This window comes from Anabrus simplex, chromosome X, assembly GCF_040414725.1.
Source record: "Anabrus simplex isolate iqAnaSimp1 chromosome X, ASM4041472v1, whole genome shotgun sequence".
NCBI classification, from domain to species: Eukaryota; Metazoa; Arthropoda; class Insecta; order Orthoptera; family Tettigoniidae; genus Anabrus; species Anabrus simplex.
In genome coordinates this window covers 1,652,752-1,678,909 of record NC_090279.1, presented here as the reverse complement: position 1 = coordinate 1,678,909, position 26,158 = coordinate 1,652,752, and positions in this window count along the sequence as shown.

The following is a 26,158-nucleotide window of genomic DNA, read 5'->3' as shown; positions in this document are numbered from 1 at the left end:
CAACACAACGTAAGAACATAAGCAATCCAAGCCATAATGTAACCCAAAATAAGGTAAATGAATTATGGCTTAAAAATGAAATCAAGGCATATTACAGGAAGAAGTCCAAATTGAATTTGCAATTATATAACGTTCACTTAGCGGTGACACAGGATTTAGCCCCATTAGAATGGCAGTCTTTTTATCAACACATGGAACACAAATTAACATACGCACTTAGTAAGAAACAGGATACATTGAATAAGAAATTGAATCATTTAATAGACACACAAATACGTCATAGTAAACAAACGAATCAAGAACAAATTAAGGGCCCATCGGACAATGTCACTCCCACGGTAGTTAACTTGACCAAGGTAAAATTTACGGAAGGAGAGAATGACCTACTTAAAAGGGGTCCAAAATACAATTGGCCTAATAAAGATAGAGAAATAGATATCATTAACACAGTTGCAGAAGCGGAGGCGAACATATCAAAACTCCCACGCGATGTACAAGATGAAGTAAGATTGGAGTTAAAGAAGAAATTACCCAGACTGGCTAAAGAAATTTATTCCAATTTTGATCCCAAACAACAGAAAACAATAAAAAACATGAAATCGAAAATTGAAGATAACAATATTATAGTAACCAAGGCTGACAAGGGGGGTGCGATCGTTTTGATGGATAAAGATACATATATCAAAAAAACTGAAGATTTTTTGATAATAATAAATACACATTAGTAACAAAAAATCCGCTAACTAAAATTCAACGCAACTTAAAAGCCTTACTTAAAAGATCCACATCTCTCTTTACTGAACAAGAACAATTAAAACTTGTCAATATGAATCCTAGGCTCCCGGAAACTAGAGCTATGCCCAAAATACATAAAAAAGATATTCCGATTCGTCCGATTATCAATTGCCGTAATTCTCCCACGTATAAAGTCTCCAAATACATTCACAATTTTTTGAAAAGACATTACCCTTTTAATAATAAACAACCATTAAGAAATTCCATTGACTTCTGTGACATTTTGCTTGGATTTGGCGTACTTCCAAACCAGATGATGTGTTCGTATGACGTAGTGAATATGTTCCCGAATATTCCGACAGATAAAACTGTTAATATCATTAATGATAATATTTGTAAACACAGTAATCTTAGTAAAATGGAAGTAGAAGAATTCACTAGATTGTTAAAGTTCGTATTAGACAATAACTACTTCACATTTAACAATAATATTTATAAACAGAATGGATTAGCAATGGGTGACCCAATATCGGGCATCCTTGCCGACATATTTATGGATTCAATCGAACACAATGAAATAATAACAAAAATTAAAGGAATAGATTTATGGTTGAGATATGTAGATGATACATTTGTAATCATAAACAAAGATGTCACTAATAGTCAAGAAATCTTAAATAAATTAAATGAAATCGAACCTAATTTGAAATTCACGAAAGAGGACGAAGTCGATAACTCATTGAATTTTCTAGATATAACAGTTACGCGTAAGGTTAACACTTTTGATTTCCAAATATTTAGAAAACCGACACAATCATCTACAACTATAAACAATTCCTCTTTACACCCGAGTTCACATAAACAAGCATCTTTTCACAGTCTAATTTATAGAGCATTTAGAATCCCTCTATCTCCCATGAATTTGAAGAAAGAATTGAATTATATTAGATACCTCGCTAAACAAAATGGTTTCAAAATAGAAATGATCAACAAATTAATCAATAAAATTAAGAACAAATTATCTACGAATCTGATACCAGAAAAGACCAAAAAAACTGAGTATGCTACATTCACTTTTAATAATCCAGCTATACACCAGATTACTAGCGTATTCAAGAAACATAATTTTAATATAGCTTTTAAAACTACTAATACTAACCAGTCCATATTCTTTAATCATAAAAAAGTTAATTATGATAAGAATCGTTATTTAGGATCGGGAGTATACAGACTTAAATGTACTCAGTGTAATTTTTCATATGTTGGACAGACTGGGAGAAATTTTATGACAAGATACATGGAACATGTTAACGCGGAAAAACATAGGAAATACTCAGCGATGAGTTTGCATATGAGGGAGACTGGCCACAGATTTGAATCCATAGAGAAAGACTTAACGATAATTAGAAACATACAAAAAGGAAGAATGCTGAATGAATTAGAAAGTTTATACATCTATTTAGATCAGACGTACAATAAGCAAAAGAATCTCAATGAAACCACGGACAATAAAAGTATGTTACATGAATTAATGCCGAAATTATTAAAGTCAGTTAGTTCGAATAAATTTAGGATACCTAATATATTTAATTCTTCAAACCCTAATACTCCTCCCATACCTACAGATATTAGGCCTACTTCCAGCAATGCAGTTGACTCCGCCCCTTTGTCAGCCTCGTCACATTTGACTCCACCCATCCTCTCCTCCCTTCCGCACTCCCCTATTCCTTCCCCTCCGAGTTCGCTACCGCCTCTGCAGCACAGTTATAACACCAGACTTAGAGCCAACAGACGGGCAGCAACCAACTCAACAGTAGTTAAGAAATAACAACTTCCACTTACATGTAAGTCCTCATCTGTTTCAAAATTATGTAAGACTGAATTCTCTCCTTACGTTCAATTTCTTATTTCTTCTTTTCCTTTTCTTACAGAAAACTTATTTCTGCATCTGTTGACATTTTCTAGCAAGGATTCAGCCATTTTATTACCTACCGGTGCTAACGGCCTCTTACAATTTTTCAATAGATGCTTCTGCCTTACTACGAATTTCATCAACGGCCTTGAAAGATTGTATTCATGACAATCAAGTTTATGCTTGTGTACACGCCCTCATGTCGTTGGCTTTTTATTACTACCACTTTGATTTTCCAATATTTTATATGAACTGTTTTAATTCGAATTTTAATAGAAGTTTTAGTCTCTGACAAGATTATAGTTTAATCATAAGACAGTTTTCCATTAGCATCTTTTTATTTTATCATTTTTCACAATTTTATTGTTCTGAATTTAAGAACAGACTAAACTTTTAACTTCCACTTTTTATTTTAGTTGTATTTTTGATGATTGTATTTAACGTCCACTTTTAATTTAGTTGTATTTTTGATTATTGTATTTAGGCTGAAGATGCCCTTAATTGAGGGCGAAACATGTCCCATGTAACTAAGAATTTAATTATGTAACAACTATACGTGATAATATAAGTATTGAATAGGTGGAATAAATTAAAACACCTTTATCATTGTTGAAATTGGTATTTCCTGTCGAAGAAGAGACAAGTCAATATGTCAGAAGATAAGGAGAAGCATTCCATCCAGATTGAGTGAGGCATCCAACTTCAGTGATGGTCTGGAGTGTGTTTTCTTGGTATGGCCGTGGACGATTATATATTGTAGAAGGAACTATCAGATGTGAACAGTACAGTATTAAGAACCCGTTTGGTAGCTCAGGTGCAAGAGTAGTTTGGCCAAAGTGAATTTATTTTTATGCAAGACGGGCCTCCCTTCCACAAAGCCTAGAAACAGTCCAGGCATGAACCCCATAGATTATCCTTAGCCGATAGCAAAGAAAAGTCCAAGGAAAAATAACGACAAAAATTGGCTTGATTGAGAAGCTCGGTCAGATGTGGTGTCATGATGACGATTTAAAGGGTCAGTGTAAAATACTGTTTGAGGGTATGCCCAGTCTAATCAAGTCGCTCATGAAAACTAAGGGGATGCATACCAAGTACTAATGTCATGAAGTTAAAAATTGGTAACATCTCATGTGTTCAATTCTCAAATTTTTAATGTTTAATAATTTGGCCATATCTTTATAGTCACCCATTTAGCCATTGTTTTATCTATCCCAAACGCACTAATAATTTGTCAGTAGTTTCCCGAGATCTACCCTAAGAAAATCCTTAGATATGTCAATCGTGATACATTTGACTTCCTGAATCTAATATATCGTGTAGGAATCCACAAGATGAGCTTCAGTGCAATAATATTTCCTAAACCTGAACTACCTTCTATCGAGCCAGTTGGTAATTTCTTAAATGTGTATAACATAATCAGAAAGAATGCATTCCAAGAGCTTGCATGCAACATAAGTCAAGACGACTATTGTGTAATTACTAGCTTTAAGTTTAGCACATTTTCTCTATACACAGAGTGCTACTGCACTAAGTATTCATTCATCTGGTATAGCTGTTTCATACATACTCTAATCAACATCTCAATTGAGCGACAGATTTCTTAGCCACAGGTTCCTCAAAGACAATTCTTTCCCTGTGTTCTGTGGTGTCTCTTGTGAAAGCCAATTTATATACAGGGAAAGAATTGTCTTTGAGGAACCTGTGGCTAAGAAATCTCAATCTGAACTGCATGACCGGAAGTAACAAGGTCACTTTAATTTCCTCAAAAGGAAACATTTCCCTGAGAATCTGACTGCACCATCATTCTCAACATTCCACAAACAGCATCCCTGATTTCTCTGTCAGTATTGTTCTGATACACCTTGTACACAGGTCATTACAGTGAGTGCGTCTCGATTGAGATTTATATACAGTATGCCTTCGTCTTATCCTACAACTCTTCTTGGACTGCAATCATAAATAGGAACGTTAGATATTCAATACAAGAGGAACTAGGTTATATCGTACCCAAGTTTACTGTGACGGTTGCTGTGAAAGATCTGTAGAATGTGTCTACATGTTGTCAAATGCATTCAGATCAACAAGAGGAAAATTTTTGTTATTGCTAGGGTCTCCTTCTAGTCTTTAAGCTTCCACCACTTGATGTTCTCATGGGCATAGACGTCCTTAAATCCGCTATGCCTACCTTACGCAGAGGTGGAATACAGTCAGATGATATGACATTTACATTCTTTCTTCGTCGTAGATCACGGTGCTGAACAACGATAAGGTCAATTTGCTTGCTGCAGTCACCACAAGTGAAACCTCAAATATGAGCTCCATCATCATATCAGGTACCGAAAGTATTACCACCATGTCAGCTATAGAAATTCTTAGTGACCATCATGCGCATTAAGGTCATCACAGTGAAGTGGAATCTCATCTTCAGGATACGCTGCAACATGACCTCATAGTTCCTGCCAATGCTCTTCCTTATCCAGGTCGTCACAGCCAGATTGTGACATAGAAAACACAAGTTCAAGAGGATGCAACGTCGAATGTAATTCACATAAGGCTGTCGGAATAGCACTGAACCTCAGCAACTCAATCTTGCATGCTTGCGCACACACTGAAATCAACACCATTCCTGCTGGATGTAACCTGGCAGATAAGTTCAAAGACATCTTTGATGTCATGAGATTTCTGGCCTTTCCAAAGCGACCAACTTAAAATCTAATTACATAGCTACACTTCAATTCTAAACCGGACTTACATTATCCAAATTGCAACAGGTTAACAGGAACAATAGAATGAAAAGATTAAGTAATAATAAAGCAAGAATGATATTTACTAATAAATAATACAATAATTCTACAATAATTCTAAGCCAATTTAGATGTATCCTAACTACAATAGTTTAACTGAAGCAACAAATATTCCTAAAGTATAAATTTATGGAACTTATGAGAATGTAAATATTCATTGACTATGTACATAAAATTTAGTTTCCTTGATTCATCAAAGAGACAAAAACGTGAATAGTTTGAATGTAATTATCAGTCAAAGAACAGTGGCCAGTTATAATCATAAATTTAAGCCATATTAATGAAAGTTAATCGAACATAACCTACGGCATATTGTTTATTTGATGGTTTCTACCATTTCTCTTTCACACCGACACAGATAGGTCATATGGCGATGATGAGCTAAAAATGGCTAGGAATGAGAAGGAAGCAATTGTGGCCTTAATTAAGGTACATTCGCACAATTTGTTTGCTGTGAAAATGTGAAACATGCACTTCAGGGCTGTCGACAGTGGGTTCGAGCCCAGCATCTTATAAATGCAGGCCAAGAGCTACATGGCCAGTTATTCAGTACAACAAGGAAGCTATTGCTTGAATTCCTTCTCTTCCAATACTTACTGTGAGTATATTAATATGTAATTTCAAACAATACGTTAAGAAGTAAGTTTTTATTTTAGAAATTCAGCTTTCACAGTTCCCCAGATGTACATGCACACTTGGACATAAGTTTTCATATACATGTCCAAAAGTAGTAAAGTAGATTCCCAAAATTCTATGCAGAGCATGCCTTCCTCCCTTGAAGTCAAGATGGGCTGCCTACGTATGCTCTTCGGATCTAGGATCGAGGTGGCCCTAACTTCTTCGCAGCTTCTCTGTATGCCCTTCACCAAGAATCCCTTTAAGAGACTTATCAAGCTTATTGGCATTGTAATTACGTTAGACAATGCTTCCAAATTTATGCTTATATTCTTGCAACACATTCCGAAGTAACCCCATGAAAGAACCTTACTCAGAAGAACAGCCAAAGACATGATTCTAGAGGTGATCAAGCTAAAGCAAGTTGAACCTAACAGCACTTCAGTTAGAGTAAAACAATTCACTTCAACTAACATTTCTTGACAATGTGAACATTTGGTACCACATGATACAACAAGCAATGTCTCTCACTGAGGGACAAAGAAAAAGAGACAACAATCAAGAAAAAGGTTTATCACAATAGTTCTATGAACTTTGTCCTACATCAACACAGATCTATCCATATTAAGAAACAAAGTACACATATATGTGAAGATAAACCGACGTCCAGATGATCGCATGGAATATTTGGAAGAGAAATGTATGAAAATACTAATCAATTGCAGGGTATATGCTGTAAACGGGAATCATGGATCAAAGGTATCTGGGCATAGAAAAATACTCACAGGTCAATTTATCTCCAAAAGTGAGGAGACAGGGTTGAATCAAACACATTTCAATGACACATGGGTGAAATATCAATTAAGAAATAGTAAATGTAATGATTATCATTATTTTACTGTAAAACTAATTATAGTATTAACATTAACAGTTAAAAGATAGCTGGGCATCTCAGAGAAGTTAACTGTTAATAATGTAGAATGACACTACATAAGCACTGTACAAGTCTACAGATAGTTTCACCTTGAAGCTCTACACAACACTTTATACTGAAAATGCAGTTTTCACACCACACACAGGATTTCTACAAACCAATTTTACTAATTCCGCATCAATATATCGAAATAATACACTTTTAATACTTCTGCATCATTTATACAGCAGTGTATACTGTGGAAAGAAATCTTTCACCTACAACATATTGTAACCGAAGATGGCATAACTGGAGTTAAAATTGAGATTGCCACAAAAGCCTAATTTAATTCGGTCAGTGGGTCATTTACAACAGCTCTGGTGAAGGCCAGGATCTGATAACACTGGAGAAATTCGCCTTTAGGCTCATTGCTGCATGGCCGTGTGGCGATCCACTCCTTTTCTCTTATTGGTCAGGAGGTTAGCATGCGACAGATATGAACAGTTAACATTTTCAAGGCTAACACCACCTGGCAAGTTTTCAGAAATCTTCACAAGAACAGTTTTGAACCATGATACTTTAAGAAGACGTGAAAAAAATTATGATTGGTTTCCAACTAATCACACTTTCTAGGCCGAGAACTCATAAAAGCAGTGTGTAATCGACACTCAACTTACTCAGCTCCTACACTATTGATTTCATACTGCTCTACTTTAGAGCACAACTTCACTTCGCTTTCCCACTACAATTCTACAAGATGTTCTTCGCCAAGAGACGTTTATTAGTCGTGATGTCTCATAAAGGGAACACTTTATTTCGTCTTCTACAAGACATAACCACGACTATATTAATTCCAGAACACGTGTGGTATGCATAAATCATCTGAACCCGCAAGTTAAGTGTCAACTGACATTTAAATAGGCATGGTTGGAACACGTATCAATGTGCCGCTTCAGTAACAGAGAGAGAGAGAGAGAGTGTGTGTGTGTGTGTGTGTGTGTGTGTGTGTGTGTTTGTGTGAGTGTGTGAGAGAGAGTGTGTGTGTGTGTGTTTTTGTGTAAGAGAGAGAGAGAGAGAGAGAAAGAGGAAGCCTACTGTTACGAGAAGCCTGCAAGACAAGTAACAAGGGGAATCATCATGCTGCTTGCAAGAGGAATCTTTACTTTCATCATGGTGCACCTTGCAAGGGATATTTCTTCCGGAATGTCTAACTTAAAAGGAAGATCCCACCAAACCCTAAAGGGTGGTAAAGGGACCAATCATGAGATGTTGCCAGCCAGGAATAAATCAACTTCAATCATAAAATTTTAAGTAATTTTTTAAATATTAATTTCATTTCCAGAGGGACTTCATTCTTGATATAATATTTCCTATTACTTTCTGCTGTTGCAGATTCTTATCGCTTCTGATCTACTTATTGATGTTGGTAAATTTTGTGAATGATTGAAATACACTCATGTCCATAAAATCCAGAACACCTTGAAAGACCAGAGATAGGAAGTCTATATTCATAGGATATGTGCATTAGTAAGTTCTGAAGAAAGGTCCACATCGATATCTCTGCGGAACACCGACTGGTAATTTGTGCCTGCTGTGTTTTTAGTCTTAAGGTCTATAAAATGTGCTTACATGTAGCTGTGTATGCTTTTATAATATACTTTATATTAGGCTTATACCTTGTCAAATTAAGTAATATAGACCTAAAGACTAAAAACAACGCAATATGACAAAGTCATTCTAGGAACTTGTTTTACTCGTAAAACTTGAACGTTAATGATATAATTCAAGGTCATATGTACATAGCAAAGTTTTACCATACGTTGTGATCCTTTTAACGTGTTCAAAAAGTGGTAACTTTTTAATATATAATAGTTTTCTAAACTTAGACATAAAGAACAGTATTATTCACTCTGAAACATATTACCTAATTTCTGTCAAATATGAAATGTTTATGGGCAAGGTACAACTATTAAAAAAATGTATTATAATGTGAATGTACATGACAGCGCCGGATGACGTGTGAAGAGTCGAAACAGGTCCTGTTGTTAAGAAGAAAATTTTAATAAATTAGTATTGATTAGGTGGATCTCTTTCTTTCTATGACATATTTAGTTCATCTATATGAGTTGAGAAACTAAACTCTTGGCACTAAGGTGACATAAGTGAAGTGTGCTTTTATGTCTATTTAGGGCTGACTGGACAATGTGAGTTGTAACTTCAAGGAGGGGGAGATTAGGGTGAATGGACTAGCAGATAGACAGGTTGATGGGATAGCTGGGAAAGGGGAAGTGTGGCAAGGGAAAATATTGCTATGATCAGAGGGATTATGGCTGTTTGTGGTATGCATTGCCAATTGCTAAAATGAAACTAAAACACAGCATGTGACTACACCCTATTAATGGTCAGCAATTAACATATTTTAGGTAATTAAATTGTCAGTAATAATAATAGTGATAATGTGCAAAAGCAGATTAGGCATACAGAATACTCAAGTAGGAGCTTTTTCTATGTAGTGTTGACGTTAGAGCTATGTAATATGGAGGCCTGACTTAAAGAGAACGAGTTAGGAAAATATTATTAAAGAGTATGTAGATCGACAGGTGGTAGGATAAGAAGACAGATTAAGTGAATAGATATTTAGACAGATAGATAAATACAGTAAATGGATAGATAGATAGATAGACAAATTTACTTGAAAAAATAAAAAAGCTAGCTCCTCAGCTGTGACTTACGGTAAACGATGGGTTTGGACTCACATAGTCAAGTGATCAAATAGCACTGCAAGAGAAGCTTATGCCATAGGAAGTTCCTTTAACTGGCACACTTTTAATTCCATCCCATCAGCCTTCTTGATTATGATGTCTCCTGAGTCAGTCCAAGTGTTTCTAAGACCAAAACACTGGATTGCTGTCGTCATGATGGACATTCTGGCAGCTGTAACATCTTCACAGATTGTTGTGGGTGAGCCTTTCAGTTTCCTTTTCCTAGTGAAGACATTCTGCCATGAGTGATAAGACACAAATTTGAATAGGATAGGTCTTGTTTTCCATGGTGATCAAGGACCTAGTCTGTGACACCCATCAACATCATTAAGTGTAACATATGCACCTACTGCTTTGCACACGCTGAGCACTAGTTCATCTCAGTTTTCGTTCAAACATTCGGGGATGCCGAAAATCTTACATTATTCCTCCTGCTGTATTGCTCCAATGAATAACATTTGGAGTCCATATCCTCCTTCATTTTGTGGATTTCCACCTCCTTTTTATCAAGATTTTCAGTTAACTCTGAAAATGCTTCGACATTTAATATTAAACTTTTTTCAAGTTCTCTTATAACCATTTCTGTTATGAAGGTCAAAATGGCCTGCACAATTTTTTTAAGGAAGCTGTCCGAGTTAATAAAGTCATCCAGCATGCACTTCATGAGGTGGTCTACGTTGGCATCATTGGTAGTGGCTGGGCTTCTAAGTCTGTTGTTTTGGCGGCCCATTTTGTTTACAATGCAAATTTGGAAGAAAAAGAACAATAACGACAAAATGTGTTGGTACGATTCATAAATACTAACGTAACACTGCCGCAAGTTTTTTCACTTCCACTGCTGTATAACACCTCCAAATCACTTGATTACTGAGGAGCCTCACTCACCCACGTCCGTGACGAACCATTTCATCAGATAGGTTAGAAACTCAACATGGCGTGGCCCGAATGGTGTAATAATAATAATAATAATAATAATAATAATAATAATAATAATAATAATCGCAATAGCAATGAGCACTTGAATGAGTATTAAGTTCAAGTGATTTTCACAAGTACCTGCATTCAGTCAGTGTTTTTTGTCTCTTTTTACATTTTACGAGGTAGTGACTATTGCACACGTCATTACATAGTAAACAAACAGAGTCATCTGTTGTCTATGTGCATATTTTGCTGTGGAAGCCATATATTGAAGCTATTAGAAAGCTGAAAACGCAATATAGGCCTCTCCATTCAGCAACAACACAGAATATACAATAGTAAGCAAATCAAAACATTGAAAATTGGATCAACCGATCAGAGCGCTATAGGCTACCCATATAGCTACTGAAGCAATTGGTTACTTCACATTCAATATCACACTTGGTTTTGTTTGAATGTTTATTCAGTTTCCTTTACAGTTTATTCTTGGCATAAAAGACATCAGCCTACCCAAGATTAGTGTTATAAAAATTAAAAAATGTGCTTCTATTAAGGGATAAATAAGGTATGTCCATTTTATCTGGCCAAAGAATGAATTTCCAGATTTTTTCTGAATTCCCTGACATTTCCTGGTTTTCCCGCTATTAATCGAATTCTCTGACATTCCCTGATTTGCGGTTTTCCATGCAGGTGGACACCCTGTTAAACCCTTATTTGGGCCGAGGCCTTCGATGTTAGGCCCCTTAAAACAACAAGCAGCATCAAACCCATATTTGTATGGGGAGGCCACTCACTTTTTATTTTCGTTGAAGTGAAAAAAGGTTCATGACCGTGTGTTGCTGTGTATGTTTTTACTAGTTGATATGGTAACCTCCTTCTGTCGAATTAGTCAAGTGGAGACGCTCATGCTTGAAGTTGGCTACAGCTTCAATGTTGAAATCGACTACTGAGGGATGTGTAATGAAGAATCAGTAACGAGAGGAGGGTAGAACGATATTTAAGATCAGAAAAAAAGGGTTACATTTTGTGAAAAACACTGTGTATACATTTACCTACACCGTCAACCTTTCTGGTATGAACTAGTTGCCTTTGTAGCGTCAGAACAAATGACACTTGCAGTTCTTGTATTGTATCTGTGTGGTATTGAGGGAAGGGGGTGTGGCGGAGGAGAGGAGATGGGCAGAGCATTGAGCTTATGCGCTGTTGGCTGAACATTTACAGCGATAATGGCACAAACATCTTCAGAGAAGCTAAAGAAATCAAGACCTTTCAGTAAAACAACCTTCAGAAAACCAACTCTTCATACAACTGCAGGCATGGGACTAAGTTTCCTCCTTTTTATAACGCACGGTCCTCTATGTAACACTTTGACTAGAGTAATCAGGATCGTGATTTTAATCCCTTAGGCATGAGATCATGGCTGATGATGCACATGCAATGGGTGAAACATGTCCCCTTAAATTAGTATGACAAGATGAAATTCTGAATTTTAAGAACCCAATGTGTATTGAATACGAGGATTTCAATAAACTTTTGTAACCTCGTTGAATTAATGTACATTTCAATATGGACCAGTCATGAGATTTGTAACATATAATTATCTGAGATTGTTGTAAACAACCCACGGAGTGAAATTAAAGTTCACTGTTTGTATCGGAGTTGAACCCTTTACACAAATATTATATTAATGTTGTGCAGGAAACTAACAAGTCATATAAAGACTATTAATCCAATCATAGATCAAGAGGCCATCTTCTTGTCAGTGGATGACTGCACAATACTCCAATACTAGTGGACTGGAAACATTAGAAATTCTGTATCACCTCACAAATATAATTATGATGGCAGAACACCTTGGACCACTTCATCCTGGCACTCAACACTCTGAGAGACAAGTTTAGGATCTCTTCAGAAAGGGGAACAGAAAGAAGCCACACTCATACACATCTCAGGTGTTACATCGTGTCATATTAATTTATGTTTCGCCCATTGCACATGCATCATCATTCGTGATCTCACACCTGGGGGAATAAAAATCAGGATCCTGATTACTCTATGCAAAGTGTTACATAGAGGAATAATTAATGAGAAATACACAAATGGTGCCTTTAACCCTGGCATACCCATTCCTTAAAACTAGAACAGACTATGCTGGCCCAAATCTAATAAAAAAATTGTGTGAAATCGAACAAGACCAGACTGCTAGCTAATAAGGCTCTCTACTTAGACTTGATACCCGATCTCACCACAAGAACATTTCTCTCCGCACTTTATCAACTTAGTTCTCATAGAGGTCAACCCCTAAACATTTACAGCAATAATGGCACAAACTTCAACGGAGCAGCTACAGAAATCAAGGCCTTCCTGCAAAATAACCCTCAGAAAACCAACTCTTTGCACAACTGCAGGCATGGGACTGATGTGGCATTTCATCCCTCCTGCAACACCACACTTTGGTGGAATCTAGGAAGTAGCTGTCATGAGTCTGATTTAACGCCCCAGACAAGTGATGGATTCTTATCGCTTCACCAACAAAGAATGTACCATTCTTGAAACACATACATCCTCTCACCAAAGCTAAATGATGAACCTTTTGACACTTCTTACCTAACTACAACCAATTTCCTTATAGGAGAGAGAATTACTACACTCTCTGGTCATGATTATACTTCCTCTATCATCACAACCTTGCCCACATGGCTATATTTTCAGCAGCTAACCCAGAACTCCTGGATGAGATGGTGAAATGAATATCTCAATAAATGGGCAATGAAATACCCCATAGCAACATAGTCATAGTAAAAGAAGATGACACGCATGCTATGAAGTGGACGATGACAGTGATCAAATGTGCATTCTGGTAATGATGAATTATTCATGTAACGAATGTTTAGGTGAGTAATGGTGAACTTACAAGGTCAATTCACAAACACTATCCCTTACGAAGTATGAAACAGAAAGGCAAGATAACTCTTCAATGGCTTAATTATTCATTGCATGTTTAAGTAATATTGTTCCGAGATTATCTGTGGAACGCAGAGAGGTGAAAGAAGGTGTCAGCATTAATGGATCTATCTACGATATCAAAGATTAATTCAAACTTTAAAACAAAGGTTATATTTCTTTTCAGATCTCAAATTTAACAAAATTCTTCACTAGGTCAAGGAACAAAATATCAGGTACAAAATAGCAAACAAGAATAGAAATTAAAGGGTTGGAAATTACAAGTTTTGAGCTTCCAGCTCCAATTTACAAGTTTACAACGTCACAAATGTTGCGTTTGGTTAGATAACGAGAGATATCTCCCAAGACACAGTTCCAGAGCACCTTGCTCCAAACGTTACACATACGACCTTCCAAAGGCCCGACTGAAAATTGCACCAATATCAGACAAGAGTTTACATGCTCATTAAATTCAACCAAGGATGCTGTGCTCCCAATTCATTACAGCCTACTCAAGGAAACATTACACAAAACTATACAATTTCTGGCATCTCTAGGCACAACCTACAATTTACTATTCCTTTACACAGCGGTATCTAGTAGCCATACTTCTGGACCTTCATGGAAAAGAACAACAGGTTATATTACTGGTCCAAACTCAAAATGTATGCCGTCGTAAACTTGCACTCCTTGAAAACCAACTTTTAAAACCTTACTTGGGCTTGTGGCCCGATGATGCAGAGGCTAATTCTACACAACTGAGGTGACTCGAAACAGAAGTTAATGAGTGATTTACAGAAGAAAAAGGTTACAAAATCGTAGTCACCTCAAGATAAACTGAAGGGGAATTCAAGTGGGTAACACACTCTCTATCCCCAATTTACAGTTTAAGTCTGTATGAAATTTTACATTAGCAGAATGAAAGCTTACATTTTTGAAAACAGATGATTACATAGCTAAACATTAGAAGCTTCCACTCCTGTGAGTTTAAGGAGATAGCTACAGATATAGAAAACTGGTGGCCATTACCTGGGCTGACGTTCTGCCTGCCAAAGAATTAGGCCTCCTGTCTTAACACACACTCAGAAATTTGACGAGAATCAGACAAGGTAACTAGAAAAAGTCGCGGCTTTTATACCCGAGGGGAGGGTTCGAGAAGGCTCTGGGCAAAATCTGACCACACCCTCTCATTTTATTTGATACTCAAAAAGTTACAAGAAGCTTATGATTGGCTGAAAAATAAATACAGAAAATTTGTGATTGGCCAAACTTCAAATGTTGCAAAACATTGAAGTATCAAAATAAATGAAAGTAAATTTAGTTGAAAAGACTTATAAACCCAAAACTTCTTTAAATCAGTAATTATTCCACCTTCCACCAGAGTGCATGACCGTAGCTTTTTGTGGGGACATCTATGGAGAAAAATTCAAACTTTTTGATGAACACCAAAACAAAACAAACAAATCCAGTCAGTTTAGGAAACGTTAAAATAACAAACTCAGTTATTCAGTAGTGACATCTTCTGATCAATGTCCCAACTTTATGCATTAGTGGTTTCAAGTTTTGTTCGATAGATAGTGTTCCCTAAGGCGCTTCTTTTCAATGTGCGGGGTTGAGGTGCACCTCCCGGTACAAATATTATAAGTCACATTGGACTAGTACCATCACAGACCACATTAGGGAGAAAAAGAATATTTTCAACTTGCCAAGAGATGGCTACAATGTGTGTAGTATACAGGCGAACAATCACAGTAAACCTGCATATCACCTGCAACTTGTATCAATAAATTACTGTATTATTTAGAAAACAATAATTAATATAATCAATAAGATAACAAAGGTGTTTCATTTGGAAACGACTAGTAAAATACTCTGTAACAGTAACAAAAGAATGTACCTTTCAGCTACTTTGTGTTCAAAACTAATTAACGAATTCAAAAGTATTAGTAGGAATGATACCAGCTACCAAATGACATAGAGTAGAGTTCTTTGGAATAATCCTAACTGCTGCACAATTCATAACGCAAGATCGTGGAACTACTTGAAGGAAAAGTGAAAACTAGATATGTAAACAGTCAATCTCATAAAAAAGTATATTATCGGCAGGACTATCAATCATGTGCACTAAAAAGATGGATCAAACCCTGGTATCTGTTGAGCTATTTTCTACCCATTTCCATTATCTGACGATGGATCATCAAATTATATACATTACCTCAAGAAAGTCTTCCTGCGATGACTCTGGCTCGGTTAACTCTGATTTAACTTCTTCTTTCAGAGCTATCACTTCTGATACATGTTCAAAATTTTCCTGTGGAAAATAAGAAATATTAGGTATGCTCGTAACACGCATCTACAAATACAGTCACCAACAAATGAGCATCTTAATTCATTAATTTCCAGTATTACAGTTACTTTCAGAATTTCACTAATGTTTAAGGAAGATTTCTACCAGCAGAGGATTGTTATAACCAAAGGCTGTACTGAGAATGGTGTTACTATTCTTGCTCACTCCTTATGTCAGAGAAAGGATGAGACTGAGAACAAAATATAAAATGCCAAACGTTTTCTAGCCATACCAGAAGATATAATACCAGAGATGGAATGGGGGCTATCTCACACAGAATTTGGAAGGACGCAGCCATAGGCATAAACACTAAATTGTATGAACTGTTTTCATATGTTCAATCATATCAATCAATTGATAAAAGTTGTCTGAACCAATTAGAAGCGTTACATTTCTATATAATTTTTTGTTCTCAGCATAGAGTTTGTTTATAGACAGATTAAAATTACTTGAAATAATGGAATCACATTCTCTACTATGGTTTTGCTGAGATCACAGGGGCTACATAAAACATTAATACAGTTCTGTTTGAAACAGCATATTTCAATGCTTCCAAGTGTAAAATAAAAAACATAAACATGAAAGAAGCAGACTTATCACAGTCATAAAACAGTGAAAGATGTGATGTAACCCAAAGTCAAAGCAGCTAGAAATGAAATATTGCACTAATATAACCATGTTACCTAGTGTTTTGTGAGGAACTGAGGGGATGAGGACACCATCAGTGGTGAATCAGCAGTGTTGGAGTTAATATCTGCAGTTTCAGAAGATCTTTTATGATCTACTACGAGACATTTAAATTTCACTCTTAGATTCATAAAACCTTGTCAGCATTACAGGGGGGAGGGACTGTGATTAAAAGCTTATGTTCTCATGTAAATTAAGTAACTAATAAAAGTGAATTAAAGTAACAAGTTCTAGAATATGCCAACTTAACACATTCAATACAGAAGAGAAGAGTAGCTGAACTAAGGAATGGATGAAATGGAGGCACAAAAAGGACAGGGAAATAATGACAAAGAGGAAAGAAAAAAATCTGTTTAATGTGCCTTAAGTCCTTAAAGTGTCAGAGCCCACTAAGAAGGGGCATATAAAAGAAATCATTCTCAGAAACCATACATTCTAGAGCCCTTAGACATGGTTCTCTATATAACATAGAATCTGACCTGTATTTGAGGAATAAAAGGAACTAATCACTATTCTGTCTTTCTAGAAGAATTCAACATCTGAGCAAAATACTTATTTTGAGAGAACGTACATTCAGATTTTGAGCTATTACATCCCTCGTATGTCATAGGCAAATCTGCTCGTTCCTTAAAACACATAATATCTTCCAGCACATTGTGGATGTGAGGGTAACCCAGAATAATCACACCTGTATTGACATTTCGTTTAGCAGACTGGTGTATCCAGCCTCTAAAACACTATTGAAAGATTTGTGATTTAACTTCTTCTACACTAATTATGGTAGGAGTAATAATTGTTAACATGTGGTGCTAATACTGGTGCAGTAGTGTAGGAGGATATTAGTTTTTTAAAGTACAATTGGCCAACCTTCCTCTATTTTAATCAGAGGGGAAAAATAAAAAAGTGCAACCCTTAAACCAAAGTAATTTCGATACTGACAGTAAAAAGTACAGACTAATCCAAGCCCAACCTTAAGTTCCTAACAGTTGGCAGCTTTGTGTAGTGCGTTGTGGTGTATTCCCAGACAAATAAGCAAAACAGAGTTGTACAACGCATAGATGCTCATTCAGCAATTGGTGACTGCTGGTGTTAATACTGAGGAAGCACATAGAAAATTATGCCCCTGCCAAACTTATTCAGCTATTAAGGGTTAATTTCTGACCTCTATGAAGTTATCTGGAATGAGACTTACAAGTGATGCAGTTGTTTTTCCTTCAAGCCAGGCTGGTTCCTCTTTGATCTTTGCTTCCAGGTCCATTTTGCACTGCAAACTGAAGTAGTTAAAAGGCACTGGTATGGTTGATTACTTCCACTGACCTTACACTGAAACATAAGCCAGAAAAATATATTACCTTATTGATGTGATTGATACTTATGGTGTTTGTCAACAAACTAAGCAACAATCGTGTCATTTTATATGACCATCAATATTATGATCATATCAAAAAACCCGAAATTTTACATGACAGTTGATATTATGATCATACCTATAGGACTTCAATCAAAGCTAAGGACCTGCAGTTTTATATGATTTCTAAAATAGTGATCACTTTCATAGGAAATATAATTTAACTTATCTGTCGATATCAAGATCATAGTCAAAGGACCCCTGGTATTACATGACCGAGCTTGATAGCTGCAGTCGCATAAGTGAGGACAGTATCCAGTATTTGGGAGATAGTGGGTTCGAACCCCACTGTCGGCAGTCCTGAAGATGGTTTTCCATGGTTTCCCATTTTCACACCAGGCAAATGCTGGGGCTGTACCTTTATTAAGGCCACGGCTGCTTCCTTCCCACTCCCAGCCATTTTCTGTCCCATCGTCGCCATAAGACATATCTGTGTTGGTGCAACGTAAAGCCAATAGCAAAAAAAAAAAAAAATAGTATTACATGACACCTTACATCGTATTAATAGCTATCTAACATACAGTTTTATATGCAACTGAAACCGCAACAAGATGACCTTTCTTGAAAATTCAGTGACTGTACGGTTTGCATATCACTCTGATAACCGGGGTCCATATACTGGAATCTTCCTACCATTTTTATCCTTAGCAATCGGCTTCAAAACTAACTGAACAAGTTCACAGTTCTTTGAGACATGTTCTATCAAAATGATCTTCAAGAACTTCTGATAACACGGCATTTAAAAGGCTTCAAACTCTGTTTTTCTTGGCACCAGTTATTATCTGTGTTTCACTTCCATACGGTGTCATACTCCTTACTCAGTGTAAACATAATTTTAAAAGTTTTCAATTTGTTCAACCTAAAGAACATGATATTGAACAGATGGGAATTTAGGCTGGATTCAGTGATGATAATTATCGATATTGACAAGGCATATGTCAATGTACCATGGCAAGTGGTCTCGGATGTATTGATAAAAAAGAAGGCAGGGAGAGGTGAAGAACATATTATAAAAGCCATGAACGAAAAGTGAGTAAGTAGTATGAATACTAAGATAGGAGAAACAAACTGGTTCAAAGTAGAAACAGAACTTCAAAATGGATGTGTTTTATCCCCTCCAATCTTAATTACAATCATTGATGAAATCCATAAGAGTATACAACAAAAAAATGGGAAACAAGGAGGCAAAGGCCTCACTCTTTGCAGATTAGACAGTAATATGTGGAGAAGATGAAATGGAAGGACAAGAACAAGATAATGTAAGGAATTAGGAGATGGAGGAATATGGAATGAAAATCAGCGTGGAAAAGAGTACGACAGTAGTAGTGAAGAGAGGTAATAGAGAAGGAATTGGGAATATTGAAGTAAATGGAAGACCATTAGAAGTTGTGGAAAGCTTCAAGTATCCAGGGAGAATAATTGAAGAAGATGGGAAAATAAATTAAGAAACTGGATAGAGACTTGAACAAGCCAATGAGTTTTACCAATGTGTGAGATGTATATGTAGCTGAGACATCCAACGGAATGCAAGAAAATTTTGCACCCAATGTATTACACACCATGGACAACAAAAATACATGATGAACACAGAATGCAAGAGGCCAAGATGAAATTATTTAGAGAAGTAATAGGGAGGGCATAAAGGGATAAAGTCAGAAACATAGAAATGAGGGAGTGAATTGGATTCACTGAACTGAAAGGCAAGATAGAGACACATAAGCTGAAATGGTATGGACATATGATGAGAATGGAAGAGGATAGAGTTCCACAGTAAGTATTTACAGAGAAAGTCATAGGAGAATGACATCGGAGAATGCCCAGACAGGAGTGAATGGATACGGTAAGGAGAGTACAGAGAAGAGTGGAGTCAAATTAGAAAAAATATTCAAGGAAGGAAAGGAGTGGTGGAGAGAGAAAAACTAAGGAGGTTCTTGATTCACATTTCTACCCAGAAGACTGCAAATGGAAAATGAAGGATATTTTGTTGAAATGAAGACAAAAGTTTATACAATACTGCTATCAGCTCATTTCATCGAACAATGCCAGCAAACTTTACTTAAGTGCCTTTTCTTTATTTTTCTATGCATCTCATGTCTAATGACACAACCAAGTGTTGTTTAACAGAGAGCCCCTTGTAGGGAGTTCCATGTCAAACGAGTGGTTTAAATGTTCAGCAGTTTTTATTTTTCGCAGGTGGTACGGAAATTGTCTATGTTGAATACACACAATATTAAACAGAAGAAAGGATCCACCTTTCAATACTCAATTTTAAGTTGAACCAAATAGAGGTTACAACTTGTTCATTTGGGACCGGTTTCAACACATTTGAAGTGTCATCATCAGCCAATTGGCAAAGGAGTGCAAAACTTAAGTCATAAATGTCTAAAAAAAAACTAACACAGTGATCACAACTTAACAACGGAGTATTGAAAGGTGGATCCTTCCTTCTGTTTAATATTGTGTGTTTCTCTATTCAATACGGAAAAGTCATGAAATTTTTAACTTTATATGTTGAATACCTCGAGTAGTGCCCCAGAGAATTCATTTCACCCAATTGCAGTGTTCATTAGTCACTTAGTGATATTTTACTGTAAATGTAAACATACTGCACAAACAATGAATACTACAATTTCTCCTACAGGTAATACAAGCTTCGTTCCTGTGGCTAATTTAGTAGATTCTTACACACTGCCAGGGAATACATTTCTATGTAAACACATATCTATTCAGGAAACTATGGTCATTTGTATTTTATATATTTTAATGTAGGGGACAATACTGAAATAATGCCGTATTTACTTGTTCTGATTACCGTTTACAGTTTCTACAGCCAGAATTTATTCCTGAAGATTGTTCTTCCATTCCTGAAAGCAGTTTAATGTTGCACTAACAACTCCAAGGTAAAGGGTTAAGATTAGGTATGCAGTGGCATTAATTAAGGTTAATTAATGATAAAATGGGGAAACCACGGAAACGTTTTTCAGGGCTGCAGATACTAGTATTCGACCCCATGCAATCTCACCACCACTCACTCCTGAAAATCTTTTACACAGCAATAAATCAGAAAGACAGCCGACAATAACCTAAATCATCACAAAAAATACCAGAAATAGCTGCTGCGGGGTATTGATGTGATACAGAAGAATCTCCATAACAACACTGATAAAACAAGATACAGATATCCTAAATGGAAACCTCTCAGGAATTTGAACCCTACTTCCATATGTCGCATCATACAGAGTAATGAACAACTCAACATTCACAGCCTCACTATAAAATTGCACACAGAGGTAAATAACACAGCAAAACAATATCGGTAATTAAAATTACACACTAAATATTGCAATTTTTTGTCTAACTACCATCCGCATTTCTTCATCTGCGATGCTCTTCAGAATAAAAAATCATCATTCCACAAAATGTAGATACATGATAGATTGCTACTACACACAACTTGCAGGCACTTGCAACGCAAAGGCTGGGAGTTTTCTAAAAAGCATGCCAGTTATATGTGTATTCATTTTTAATGCTAAATTAATATTAACTTCTAATATTCTTACTTGAGATCTATACATTTAGCAAATGTACATTATTGAACTTGAACATTACCGACAATATGTTAGAGGTTGTGGACGCAGTGTAAAAAGACATAAATCACAATTCCTCAATGAAGAAAATCCGTAACTTTCTTAACGGAATAAGCTGTAGAATTGGCCTTATATAATAACATACCAGCCACTTCGAAACAAAACCGGATATTTGAATGTTGTTCAACCACTTAAAACAAACTCTTGAAGTACAAATTTGATTTCTAACAGTCAGTAGAACCTTAGCCTACAATGGGATACAAAGCCTGCTCGATAGCTGTTCTGTTCTGTTCGTGAAGGTTATTTGGGCTCGTTATTTCACCCAGACACTATACCGTATGATATTTGTACTAAATCGACACACGCACACTTTTTCAATAAAGTAGTACACCAATGGAGTTGACAATGTTTTCGAAGGACGAAGTACTTGAAGATTGAGGGAAGTAGACCATACAGCAGACTCACAAAATGGGTTCAAAGCGCGGAAAGTAGATCAAGAAAAGATGTATCACCTAGACAATTAAGAGTGAGGAATTACGTATACAAGACTAGGAGTTATAGGAAAAGCACAGGGACACAAGGTATACTAATCTTCACGCTAGAGTGGCCGTCTCAGCGACTTCTACAATACATACACACCAGGCCAACATATAAGGGACAAACAGGAGAGGGCAGGGGAACGACGGAGGGGTGGATATATGTGAAAGTGTAGAACTTTGGACAGATGGAAAGAAATATCTGAGCAACGTATATGGGGGATGTAGGGAGGGTAAAGTGTCAGTGAAATCGTAAACAAAAGAGGAAGAGGGGCGACATTGTGTTGATATGAACATCAATAGTGTTTATTTTGTAGGCTCCTAGCATTCCATGGAAGGATGCGTACTACCATTATTAAAGATAAGGTGTAAACTTTCGCGAAGTCGACTAAGAACTGGTAAGATAGTGGGGTGATCGCCAAGTAGTTGAGTAAGCTGCATGAGAATGTGGAGAACACACTGATGAACATGTTCTCGCGGAGGAAGTGTAGTACCTGTTTGCGGATGCTGTGCGGGTTGCAGAGGCATTGACGGGCTCGATGTTGAGGGAGTGGGCTGACTGGGTTGAATGGGGTATTGAGAACTCAGAGATTGAGAGGGGTGCGAGGATGTAGTGGATTGCACTAGCTGGAGATATGCAGCTCTATCATAGCCGGGAGAAGGTTTAGGTGGCAAATCCTTAACAACCACTTGTGTGAATTTGCGTTTGCGAGGGGCGTCTGGTAATGGAGAAGGATGTTGAGAGGGTAGGGGAGGAAATTGGTGAACGTTATGATACTCCGAATAAGTAGGTGGAAATAGTCGAGCAGAAGCTTCTGAGAAGGAAATGTTATCAGTGCACATAAGTTTTTTGATTTCCACTTGCTTCTGATGAACAGCACAGTCTGATGAACCCGTTTCGTGTTCCTGATTGCAATGCACACATAACTTGACATTAGCAAGGCAGTCAGAGGTAGAATGGTTCATACCACAGTTGCGACAGCGAAAGTTAGTGGACTGGCAATTGCGGAGGGTGTGTCCATAACGCTGGCATTTGGAACAAATAATGGGGTAAAATATAAAGGGAGTGACTTCTAACATTACATGATAGATTGAAACATATTTGGGCAACGTTTTGGAGCAAAAAACAATCTTGATGGAGCCAGTAGGTAGATATACTGTCTGACCATCTTGGAGGGATTTACGGCGTAGGCGATGAACAGAATGAACTTTGACGTCACTCTGAAGTAAAGTAAGAATATCGGATTCAGTTAGATCTTTCTCAACACCGCGTATAATGCCTACGCGGAAGATATTTGAGTGAGGAATAAAGGCATGCAACTTTTGTGTCTCAAGGAACTTATTCTGCAGAAAGTCATTAGCATGATGAGGAGAGTGAAAGTTTACCTGAATCCTGTTACGGCCTTTATACTGGATGGATTTAATAGGAAATTTCCTTTCATGGAGTAGACGCCCTATAGCCATAGGGTGTAGATTGCCAATATTATTACCTTGTTTGGATGAAACAAAAACAAGATATGGTCCTGGGTGGTTTAATGGGTATAAATTACATGCACTAGTATTCGGAGGTTGAGCAGGAGGGGGAGGGTTAGGATTGCATTGAGTCGCAGTTTGCAACGAAGGGGTAGGAGTAGAATTAACATTCACGGTTGTATCCATTTTCACTACTTCTTCCCGTTCAACATTACTATTGGACGCGGGATGAAAGTCCCGAGTACCTCCACTATCAGAACTCATGCCACCACTGCACAATCACACGCAAGCTAGCACCGGAACGCACGAGTAAGTTCTAGAAATGTCAGACACCGAACACGAAACCTCGAACACAACGAAGCGTACAGGACGATGTCGCGGACGAGACTATCCTGCTCGATAGCCACTCATAGCTGTCCGCCCTGTGGATGCTATATTTGCCGCTAGAGGCGCCGCGATTCTTCTTCTCCTTCTACTTCTTGGGATTTTCTTGGGCGCTGCTAAAATGCCATTACCCAGTCGCAACAATTATTTTATCACTAATCTTCAATAGAAATTTATACTGAGTTTTACTTATGACTGATAGAGTTGATCATAAGACTCTCTAGTCAAAAGAAGTTAGAGTTTAATGTTACAATTATCCAAAAATTCTTCGCCGCAATTCAACCTCACATCAATACCTTGGTTGGCGGTATTTCTACACGTTGTCTGCCTACTGGTGACGTCGTATTGATAAAATACCTCAATTATATGACAATGGTGTACTGTTGCGTACCGCTTTGTAAACAAGGCTCTAGAAATATAGTTCCTGGAACTAGTTCCTGGAATTATGGGTTAAAGCAATAAGCAGACAAGGTATGGTAGAGTAAATACGCAGACCATGTGACGGCAAAAGTTAGGTTACTTATCATTAGGCTATTGCTCCGGTTCTGATGATAATAATATTATCTTCGATATACATCTCCTGGCTCGAGAGACAGTGTCACCGTCTAGGAAGCCCACCTCCCTCTTCAGGGGAGGAATGAAAGTATTTAGTAGTTACATGATCCGCCAACATTAGCATCAGTGGCGTATCCTAGAATCTCCACTGAGGCATGCAACTAGTAACCATGCAGTTAACACAATGTATTAAGTAAATTTCAATTCTACTCACCCTAATTACATGTAGGTGAACTCGAGCCAAACAGTTTTACTGTAAGTTTCTGGATTGAACGTGCGTACACAATTCTTGTTTTCTCTTTCTAAATTTACGAGGGTCCGCCTCTGTGGTGTAGTAGTTAATGTAATTAGCTGCCACCCCCGGAGGCCCGGGTTCGCTTCCCGGCCCTGCCACGAAATTTGAAAAGTGGTACGAGGGCTGGAACGGGGTCCACTCAGCCTCGGGAGGTCAACTGAGTAGAGGTGGGTTCGATTCCCACCTCAGCCATCCTCGAAGTGGTTTTCCGTGTTTTCCCACTTCTCCTCCAGGCAAATGCCGGGATGGTACCTAACTTCAGGCCACGGCCGTTTCCTTCCCTCTTCCTTGTCTATCCCTTCCAATCTTCCCATCCCCCGCAAGGCCCCTGTTCAGCATAGCAGGTGAGGCAGCCTGAGCGAGGTACTGGTCATCCTCCCCAGTTGTATCCCCCGACCCAGAGTCTGAAGCTCCAGGACACTGCCCTCGCTGAGTCCGAGGGAAAAGCCAACCCTGGAGAATAAGCAGATTAAGAAGAAGAAGAAATTTACGAGGGAAGGTAGAGGTCTCGCGGCTTTAACTATTTGCATGCAAACTGATTTACAATTATATCCGTTTTAGACTCATCCATCGTTAATACCACATTGCGCAAAATATAATAAATCAACGAAAACGACGAATAACACAGGAACAGCGCATACAGAATGAACTCACTAATCAGCAAAACACTCACTAGTTAGCCACAACTCAAGCACTGGAGGTAAGTCACCCCAGTGGCATTGGTCAGTTTCGTCACGTTGGGTTCTCGGTAGGGGGTAATCTGTGTGTCCCGTTCGCTGTAAACATGTCGACTTTCTCCAAGTTGCTAAGAGATGGCAGAGGGTAGCACAGGTATGGGGTGACAAATTCTGACCAAGTTTCAATTGCAGCGACATCGTTCGGAGGGTTTCAGAACTACGTCTGCCACTGAATGCAATTTTCAGATTGAATGCCTTACGTCGTTAACTCCTCCATTTGCTGTCTCATTTTTCCGAGAGTGGAGTAGACGGCGAGACTACACCAGCACCACACGTAAGCAAGCAACGGAACTAGTACAGTTGCGCGGACCTTTTGAACTTCTGAGAGATGAAATCTTTAATATTTGACCTGAAACAACCTAAAATCGTAAATCAGACAGTTCTTTGTGTTATCATAACGCATGCAATGAATGCCTTGCATTCAAGGAGAATACGCCCCTGATTAGCATATTATTTGGGAAGGTATAAGCAATGCCAAACTCCTAGGGTGTCATGGCCATCGTATTTGGCACAAATATTGGAGTAGGTACCCCGAACTTGAAGGCTC